A 10,590-nucleotide genomic window follows, 5' to 3' on the forward strand; every position below is an offset into this window, starting at 1 on the left:
ACTGCAAAGGGGGAAAGGGTTCAGCAGGGGCCCAAGCCACCCTAGCAGGGACAGAAGTAATGGAGAAGGTGAAGGTACCACCACAATATGCAGATCTCAGCGACGTGTTCAGCGAGAAGGAAGCTGACCAACTACCCCCGCATAGGCCCTTTGACTGTCAAATCAATTTACTCCCTGGGGCACAGCTTCCTGTAGGCAAGTTGTATGCCATGTCAGACAGAGAAATGCAGGAGCTAAGAGAGTTCATTGACAAGAACCTGAAGAGAGGCTTCATCAGAGAGTCCAAAGCAGCAGGAGGTAGCCCAGTGTTTTTTGTGGATAAAAAACACACGGACAAGCCGAGACTGGTGTGTGACTTCAGGGGGTTAAATGCAGTGACAGAACCAGTGGCTTTCCCTATGCCCAGGATTGACGACATTTTGACCAGGGTGCGGAAGGGAAAGATTTTTACAAAGCTGGACCTAAGGGGGGCGTACAACCTGATACGTATAAGGAAAGGGGATGAATGGAAAACCACCATGTTCACCCCTTTGGGGGCATTTGAATATCTCGTGATGCCATTTGGCTTACAAGCAGGCTCGGCGTGCTTCCAATCGTTTATGAACCACGTACTGGGGCCTTTGCTTTACAAGAATTGCGTGGCCTTCCTAGATGACGTGTTGGTGTATTCTGAGAATGAGGAGCAGCATGTGAGAGACGTCAGAGAAGTGTTGAGCAGGCTGCAAGCCAACAGGCTGTGGGTGAAACTGGAGAAGTGTCAGTTTCATACCAAGGAGGTGGAATTCCTGGGGTACCGCCTGTCAGACAAGGGATTGGCCATGGATCACGGCAAGGTCCAGGCAGTGCTGGAATGGAAAACACCCAAAACCAAGAAGGATGTGCAGAGGTTCCTAGGGTTTGGGAACTTTTATCGTAAGTTCATCCGAAACTTTGCACACCTGACGGCGCCCATTACAGACTGTCTCAGCAGTAAGAAGAAATTTGTTTGGACTGCGGAGGCGGAGCGAGCGTTTGAGGAACTGAAAAGGGCCTTCGCCTCTGAAGGACAACTTTTGCATGTGGATTTACAAAAAAAGCTGAGAGTCGAAACAGACGCATCAGACAGAGCCATAGGGGCGGTGCTTCTTCTGCAGCCAGGGAAGGAGGAGTCAGAGTGGAGACCGTGTGCCTTTTTTTCGCGAAAGCTGAACAAATCCGAGAGGAACTACACGGTGTACGACCGGGAACTTCTTGCTATTCATGAGGCTTTCCGGAGATGGAGGCACCTGCTGATTGGTGCACAACATAAGGTGCAAGTGTGCACTGACCATAAGAACCTAGAGTATTGGAGAACTGCGCGAGTGCTCAACCAACGGCAGTTGAGATGGGCCCAGGAGTTCTCCAAATTTAACTTTGAGATTTGTTACGTGCCAGGCCCAGAGAACGTTAGGGCGGACGCTCTCTCACGCAAACCTGAATATTTGGAGGGGGAGGGAGCACCCGAAGAAACACATGTCATTCCAGAGGACCGCTGGGTGTGTGGGGCGGCATTGGTGGGGCAAAGGGAACTGGTAGAGGGAACGGTGCATGATGAATACGCCCAGGACAAACTCAGGGGTCTCAGGAGGGAGGGAGACAAACCCGGGGGTTTTGAGGAGAGAAACGGGGCGTTGTATTACAAGGGAGCGTTATATATACCTGAAGGTGATTTGAGGGAGAAGGTACTCAAGCAACTGCACGATAGCCCCACAGCAGGGCATTTTGGGCAACACAAAACCATGTGGCTGGTTACCAGGGAATTTTGGTGGCCCAAGGTCAGGGAAGATGTGCGGGAGTATGTGAGAGGGTGTGACCAATGCCAGCGAGCCAAGGGGGAGAGGCGGGCACCGGCAGGGTTATTAGAACCACTACCCACACCTGAAAGACCATGGGAAACAGTGGCAATAGATTTCATGACTGATCTGCCAAGGTCCAGAAGGAAAACAGCCATCATGGTTGTGGTAGACCTGTTAACCAAAATGGCCCACTTTATAGCCTGCTCACATGCTGTCACGGCAGAAGAAACCGCTAAATTGTTTGTAGAAAATGTGTTTAGGTTGCATGGCGCCCCCTTGAGGGTGGTTTCAGACCGAGGGAAACAATTTACTTCCAGGTTCTGGAGGAAGCTCATGAGCTTACTGCATGTAGAGGTCAATTTTTCAACTGCCCGGCATCCTGAAACCAACGGGCAGGCGGAAAGAGCCAATGGCATCCTCCAGCAATATTTGAGGTGTTATGTGAATGACAGAGAGAATGATTGGGTGGAGAAGCTGGCGTTGGCAGAATTTGCCTACAACAATGCGGAGAACGTGTCCACGGGGATGAGCCCCTTTTTGGCTAATTACGGGTGCCATCCCCGAGCTTTCCCAGGGGGGGAAGGGGAGAACTGGAGCGTTCCAGCTGCCGAACAGTTCGTAGAAGAAATGGAAGCGATCCATCGCCAGCTCCAACTTAACTTAGACAGGGCCAAGGAGGAATATAAGAGGCAGGCAGACAAAAACAGAAGAGAAGGTGAAACCATTAGGGTGGCCAGGTGTGGCTGTCAACCCAAGGGTTACCATTCAAAGGGGGTTGTAAGAAGTTAAGACCCAAAAGACTGGGCCCATTTGAAGTCACGCAACAGGTCAACCCAGTGGCTTTCAGACTCCGGTTACTGAACCACATGAAGCTGCACCCAGTTTTCCACAGGTCGTTGCTGTCACCGTATAAAGGGGACAGAGAAGGGAGGGTCACTCGGGGACCAGCAATGGAGGAGAGGGAACACAGCTACCATGTAGCGGAGATTCTCGATTCCAGGTGGAAGGGAGATCAAGTAGAGTATTTGGTAACGTGGGAAGGGGAACCGGAGTCGGAAAACACCTGGGTCATGGCAGAGGATGTCAATGACGAGGTTTTAATAGAAACGTTTCATCAGAGGTTCCCACGTAAACCTCAGCCAGTGGCGAGGTTCCGAAGGGAATACTTTGCCACCACCGACGAAGAAGAAGAGTTGGAGGGGTTCACTGATTCCGAGGAGGAGGAGGATTCAGCGAGCCGGAACGGAGACCGATGGAGGGAAATGTTCGAGACGTCTGAAGATGAAGAGGATTCCTTTCGGGGTTTTACCTCCTCACCGCCCAGAGGAGAGGGAATGGGCGGGGGTGAAGGGGGCCCTGGAGGGGAGGTGGATGTCAGGGAACTGCCATCGGAGGAACAGGTGGGGAGGGGGCTCACAGAGGCTGGGAGGGACTCAGCAGCGAAAGCAGGGACCAGCAGGGGGAGAGATGGGTCTCTGGAGGAAGGTCTCATGAATGCGGAGAGAGACGCAGCAGCTAAAGCAGGAACTAGCAGGGAAGAGGGAGGGCTCAGGGACACGTCCAGCGAGAACAGTGGGGAGGTGTCAGAAGCTCCCATAGGGAGACCCATTCCTCGCCGGAAGCTGACACGTCGTGAGTCCAGAAGACGTGTTTCTGTTAAGGAGCTTCTATGCTGGAAGCGCTTCCGAAAACAACCACTGTCGGAATCTGCAAGTGACTAGGGCAGACATGTTTGAGGAGCTCTGTCACACACAGAGGTTTGTGGAGTTGCACAAACTCTGAGGGACCACGATTTTACGCACAAGCAGCTAATCATCCCATCACACAGACGTTCTCCAGAGCCAGCCCAATCCCCACATATTCTGGATAACCCTGATGTTCCCCAGACTGGGAGGGGACTGGGAGGGATAAATGCCCATGCCTAAGCCAAGTTCTCCCTACACCTGAAGTTTTAATAAAGTTGTGGGCAAATTTTAATCCCATAACATGTTGTTTTGAGTCATTATTCCACGCGGGTGTCACCCAGGGTCGGGGGGTTTCCGCCTGTGCGTGCAAATGAGCATAATGGTCACAAATCCAATACATTCAGGATTGGCACTGTCCATAAGAAATCCAGTTGCAGTAGACTTAATTTTAACTTACAATAAGTCTAAACCTTAACCCTAAGCATACTCTGTACAGAACACCACACCAGAAGGAAAAGGGATAGAGAGAGAAAGTGAAACCCAGGCTCCTTCTGGCCCTACTTTTATAGTTAGCATGACCTTGACAGAAGAGATAAGAGATCCAGTTCAAACCAGCTGTACTCAGCTTCTCTGAAGGAATAATAACCCAAACACCATGAACCTTCTGCTAGCTTCTTTCACACAGAGAAGCTTCCAGAACCCTCTTGAATTACTTAGAATAGGAAAGATCTCTACACATCCGATCAAATGCAAACTGACAATAAATGCAATAAAAAGTCAAATGAAATAGTTTTCCTCAAGCATCCTGAGAAAGAAAAATAAAACACAAGGGCTTCTTTCACACAGGATGAAGGTTTCCTAGAAATTTGAGGGCAGAGTGCGGCAAAGCTCCTGGCCAAACTCCAAGCACAATTCATACGTTGCATTTTGAGGATGAATTTTGGGCCCTTCTCTAAAGCGACAGATTGATGTGAAGACCACACAGAAATGGCATGTGCTTCCTTTTGTTCTACATCATCTGTCTTCCCCAAGGCAATAAAATCCTAGAACGGTAAGTGGCCTCAAGAATAGTTACAGACCAGTGGAAATAGGGTGAAGGGTTGAATGAGGGGAGTTTGAACTGTGAACTTGCCTGTTTCAAAAGCCTAGTTTGAGCTAGCTTCACCAGGCTCCTTCAAGCTGGGCCTAACTTTGAACTAGGATTCATCCCAACATTTCACAAGGGTGTTTGTGTGTGTGTGTGTACAACCTTTAGAAGACATCAGAAGGCAGCCCTGTATAGAGAAACCTTTTAATATGGAATGTTTTTATATTAGTTATTATTACCGTATTTATTATGTTTTTATATATGTTAGAAGCTGACCAGAGTGGCTGGGGCAACCCAGTCAGATGGGTGGGGTATAAATAACATCATCATCATCATCATCATCATCATCATCATCATCATCATCATCATTATTATTCCACACTTTGTTGGCCGAGTCCCAAATGTGACTTGTTCTTATTCCTGGATTGAACATTGACCTTTCTGTGTGCAAAGCATTTGTTTCACTCTTACAGTTCCCTGCCTGCCCCTGAAATACCTGCATACAGCCATTTATTTGACCCTTGCCTCTCCCTTCTTTCCCTAATACCCCTTGTCTCCCCATGCACTAAACTCCTAGATGCTTAACATGCTGGAAGGTGCTGTATATTTCAGTACTGTTGTTGTTTAGTCGTTTAGTCGTGTCCGACTCTTCATGACGCCGTGGACCAGAGCACGCCAGGCACTCCTGTCTTCCACTGCCTCCCGCAGTTTGGTCAAACTCATGCTGGTAGCTTCGAGAACATTGTCCAACCATCGCGTCCTCTGTCCTCCCCTTCTCCTTGTGCCCTCCATCTTTCCCAACATCAGGGTCTTTTCCAGGGAGTCTTCTTTTCTCACGAGGTGGCCAAAGTATTGGATTCTCAGCCTCATGATCTGTCCTTCCAGGGAGCACTCAGGGCTGATTTCCTTCAGAATGGAGAGGTTTGATCTTCTTGCAGTCCATGGGACTCTCAAGAGTCTCCTCCAGCACCATAATTCAAAAGTATATTTCAGTAGTGCTACATTAATGCTAGTGTTGATACCATAGTGCGAATAATGCGTTCAGTAGAAAGTGGGGCTCCCCACAAAAGACCAAATGGGTCCCTTGGCACCATTGCACACACAGACCCTTGACAAGCAAAGCTTGTTTTCACCTCCGGCCATGTGAAATCCAGAGATGAGGTTGCCCTGCCGCCAAAGGCAGCCGTGAGCTGAGGCTGCAGCCTACTCATTAACATCTGCCTTGGAAGCTGCAAAATCACCCCCCAAACAGCAAGCCCAACAGAGAAACCAGACTCCTAATTTGTGCTCAATTATGAAGCGCCAGCGCCTTTGCATTAAAGAGCTTTAAAGGAGCAATCGTCGGCAGCACGCGTGATATAATTATCTCCACAGTGTGGTGTGTCACTGTGGGCTGTGAAGCTATAGCTGTTACTTCTGCCTACACATTAACAGAGCATATATTGCAAGTGGCAATGTGCACAATGCTTCGCAAGGCAGGCTTATTGAAACAAATGCCCCTCCTGGCTGGAATGTGTCCTTGGGCTCCAATAACACCACTTGCACATTGAGATAGAAGATAGAGAGGGGTGTGTGAGCTTGTGTAGAAACTAGCCAACCATACAAAGGTAAATATATATATATATACATTAAGGGTCCCACCCACTTTTGCTTCTGGCTCCGCGCATCCCCAAGTGGCCCCTGGAAGGTTACTTAGAAAGCAATGTGGCCCTTGGGCCAGAAAATGTTCTCTACTTCTGGCAGGAACTCACAGTGTGTTTGATTCCCCCCTCCCAACAACGACATGTGGCGTATAGCTGAGAATGTGTTTCTCATTCTGGGTTTGTTTTCCTCGGGCGTTTCATGGGCCGTTTCATTCCCTCAGAACCGCTTAATCACAATTCTCCTTCAAATGAGAATGGCAGGGTGGTTATTTCTGCGTAGCTGGGATGGGGCTGCGTCATTATCTCAATTAAGCGCCAGCTGAGCCAGGATGACTGTCATCCTGGAAACATTTAAGCTGTCTCCAGCCGCACCAAAATCAAAATCGGAGCTGGATGTCTGGATTGAAACAGCGACTGGCAACTGCAAGGTGGCGAGAGATTGTGCCAAAATACACCTGGATCTAGCACTTTCCAACAGGCTATCCACATGCCGGCCTTAGCAATTCATGTATGTAAGCTGCAGATTAGTGCATTTTCGACCCTCTAGGTCCATGACTCACTGGCCAAATGTGAGAGTCATTGCACTAGCGGAGAAACACAATCTTGGAATGCGGACATAATTGTAGGATCATCCACAGTCCCGTGTTGTAAGCTGAAAAACACCTGTTGCAGCTTTGATCTTGGAGCCTCACCCTTCCTCCTTTCAGTCCAAGATCAGCGTCTAAGCATATTGTCTAACTCTCTCACTGAAATCAATGAGGTTCCTATGTTAGGAATGGGGCGAACCCATGGACCTCTCCAGCTGTTGATGGCTTCTCAACTCCCATCAGCCACTGCCAGGACAGCTGCTACTCAAGCAACCTTTCGTTCAGCAACATCTGGAGGTCTGAAGATTCTCTTGTTTCTGCCTTACAGGCTTAACATTATCCTGATTGTGATCGCACTTTTCCAGAGATTTTTGTTTCCCTTTGCTTTGAATACAGGTGAACATTCAACCAGGTGATTTTCCACCACCTGCAGTTTTGGAATGATACAATCCTTTTTTTAAAAAAAAATATATATGATATATTGAACTGGTTAGTCTGGTTGTCAAAGACAGTACCAGAAACAGGTGAGAGGCACAGACACCTACTGCCAGAATGAAATTTGGACAGATGGACAGAAGTGGTAAACAAGCGGGAAGAAAAAAGATCATTAGAAGCAAATACAGTATTGGTGTCACAAGGAGACCTTGAGGTTCTCAAGCATTTGCTTTTAGGAACCTGCTAGAAATTCTAGCATCTATGGCATGCAAGAGAACACATTGCATTTATAGTTTTTTCTAACCTTCACATGTATAACACATATCTAAGCAGAGGTTGTTCTGCTCTGGATATATCTAAAGTAAAGGTAAAGGGACCCCTGACCATTAGGTCCAGTCGTGGTCGACTCTGGGGTTGCAGCGCTCATCTCGCTTTATTGGCCAAGGGAGCCAGCGTACAGCTTCCGGATCATGTGGCCAGCATGACTAAGCCACTTCTGGTGAACCAGAGCAGCACATGGAAACACCGTTTATCTTACCGCTGGAGTGGTACCTATTTATCTACTTGCACTTTGACGTGCTTTCGAACTGCTAGGTTGGCAGGAGCAGGGACCGAGCAACAGGAGCTCACCCCGTCGCGGGGATTCGAACCGCCGACCTTCTGATCGGCAAGTCCTAGGCTCTGTGGTTTAACCCACAGCGCCACCTGCGTCCCTGGGCATATCTAAATACATGCAAAAAACCAGGGGAAGGACTCCAGGTACTAGAAATGGGCTTTATGGAATGATACAATCCTGGCACAGTTTTGTCATGTGATATGCTGTTTGCATTATCTGCCTCTCCTGAGTCCTAACCGGTTGTGGAGCATCAAGGGAAACAAAAAAATTGTAGTTATCTTGTATTTCAGAGGATAATATAATTGTGGTGCTAAAAGGGACCCTCCAGATCATCTAGTCCAACCCCCTGCAGTGCAGGAATATGCAGCTGTTCCATATGGGGATCGAACCTGCAACCTTGGCGTTATCAGCATCAGGCTCTAACCAACTGAGCTAACCATTTGTCGGAGGGTGGGGTGCAGTTTGTTCATTTGTTTGCTTTTTTGCATATCAGCAAGCAAACTGTGCTGGCTGGTTTCCAGCGCTGTAGAATTGAAACCTCTCTTCACAGTGTTTGAAAGCTGTGCCCGTTGCACCGCCAGCTGCCGGAGAATCAAATGATAGATGCTTCTTGTTTCCTACACTCATGCTATCAATCTCCATAGCTTTCAAAAGAGTCAAGGATATTATTTAAAGGAACGGGCTGAATATTTCTGTTCTTAAGTGTACATGCCAAGCTTAGACCTTGCAATATCTTACCTAGAGGCTGTCTTGTCCAATGCGGTTTTGAGTCACGTCAGTTAACTAACTAGAGGGGTTGACTAATGGCAAAAGGACGGCTGCTTTAAGGCCTGAAATGGGAAACAGGAGACGCAGCCGACGATAATGTCATCTTGATTGCCTTTTCTGCCTTATTCTGGTTTTGAGAGAGGGGAAGAAGGGGAAGATCATGTGTTTCCCTGGATGACCTTGGCTTTAAAAATGAACAAATAGATTTAGGAAAGTTACAGAAGCTTTCATCTCTTGCCCTGAGACTCCGCAAGAGAATAGATCTTGACAGCTGTCGGGAAATATATAGATTCAAATAGGTAGCCATGTTGGTCTGCTGTAGTCAAAATAAATTAAAACAATTCTTTAACAAGATAGTTAAAAAGACTCTTTTTAAAAACCTAAAAATTCCCATGAAAGAATCAAGTCTTCAAAAAAGTTATATGATCTAAGAAAGTCTTTAAAAGAATCCTTCCAAAAGAATTTAAAAATTATAATGTAGCACCTTAGAGACCAACTGAGTAATTTTAGGTATAAGCTTTTGTGTGCGTGCACACTTCAGATACACTGAAACAGAAGTCATAAGACCCTTATATATAATGGGGGGGGGGATTGGTGATTGGCTAGTGGGTATGGTAAGTCTGTTAGTGACCGTTAATGACAGTTGGTCCCACAAGAAAAAGAAAAAGCAAGAGATTTTTAAAGGGACAGTACGTAGATGACCAAGAATAGTCTTAGCCTGTGTAACGGGATAAGAATCCAATATCTCTGTTCAGACCAGGTCTTTCCAGTTTATTGATAAGTTGTAATTCAGCAACTTCTCTTTCAAGTCTATTTCTGAAATTCTTTTGTAATAGGACAGCCACTTTGAGATCTTGTATTGAATGTCCTGGGAGATTGAAGTGTTCTCCTACTGGTTTCTCTGTCTTGTGATTCCTGATGTCAGATTTATGTCCATTTATCCTTTGGCATAATGTTTGGCCTGTTTGTCCAATATAGACAGCTGAAGGGCACTGCTGGCATTTGATTGCATACACAATGTTAGAAGATGAGCAATTAAATAGGCCTGAGGTGGTATGTTTGATGTTATTGGGGCTTCCTGTCTCCAGACAGGTAACTTTGCGACAGCACAGAAACCAGGAATGTCTGAGCGGACTAGGCATGGAAGTGAGATGAGCACACTCACCAACAGCAGCAAAAGCAAGCTGAGCAAATGTGAAATGTATTTGCATGCACAGTTCTCCTCCTGCCCCAGCAGCCAATTTAGGCTGCTTTGTTGAATCTGAACTGATGTGTGAACATGGACAACGATGACAGTGGTCCATTAAGTCAGGCACTTGGGGACAGAACCCCACCCAGCTGAATGGGCAGGAGGGCCTCCAAATGCAGTGAAATAGTACATATTACCATTTTAAGAGGGGGTACTTTTAAGACCAATATGCATTGACTCTTAAGATTACCTAACCATACCAGTGAACCCTGGACTCACTGCAGATTCGGGGTGTAAAAAGGTCTTGTTTTCCATTCCACTCTGTACTCATTGCATACAGCAATGCTTCCATTCTGCTGCAGTCCTTCTTCTGCCAAAACTATATTACTTGTCTTGCTGTCCTCCTCTGTGACAAAATTGCATAACTAATCATGCACATTGCATAATTTATGTTGTCCATCCATTATTCCAACCTATTCACTTCAATGCAAAGGAAAAGCAATGCAAACAACATTGTAATCAATCATGTATTATTATTATTTTGCAGAAAGAAAGCAAGAATGACAGAGAATACCGATTACATTTGCTGGATTGCTTTCCGTTCCAGACAAATAAGTGAATATCAGCAGTTTCTGCATCTGCTTCCATCAGAATCCTCTGACACTCATACTGTAGATAGGATCATTTCAAGGAAGATGTTGCGAGGGAGATGGGAATTTTCCTAAGCCATGCAAGGTCTTTGACTGTGAGCTCTGGCTCTCTGTGG

The 10,590-nt window shown here is 46.8% G+C and overlaps 1 long non-coding RNA gene across 1 annotated transcript in view; it reads right to left on the reverse strand.

Moving 5' to 3' along the window:
• Nucleotides 1-8,740, reverse strand: part of LOC308584235 — a 28,882-nt gene extending 20,142 nt beyond the window's left edge. Inside the window, exon 1 of the long non-coding RNA XR_014006684.1 lies at nt 8,606-8,740. This is a non-coding gene — a long non-coding RNA (uncharacterized lncRNA). The remainder of the gene's footprint in view (nt 1-8,605) is intronic.
• Between the last annotated feature and the right edge of the window lie 1,850 nt (nt 8,741-10,590).

Source organism: Podarcis bocagei, assembly GCF_964188305.1.
Source record: "Podarcis bocagei genome assembly, chromosome: 3".
In the NCBI taxonomy this organism is placed as follows: domain Eukaryota; kingdom Metazoa; phylum Chordata; class Lepidosauria; order Squamata; family Lacertidae; genus Podarcis; species Podarcis bocagei.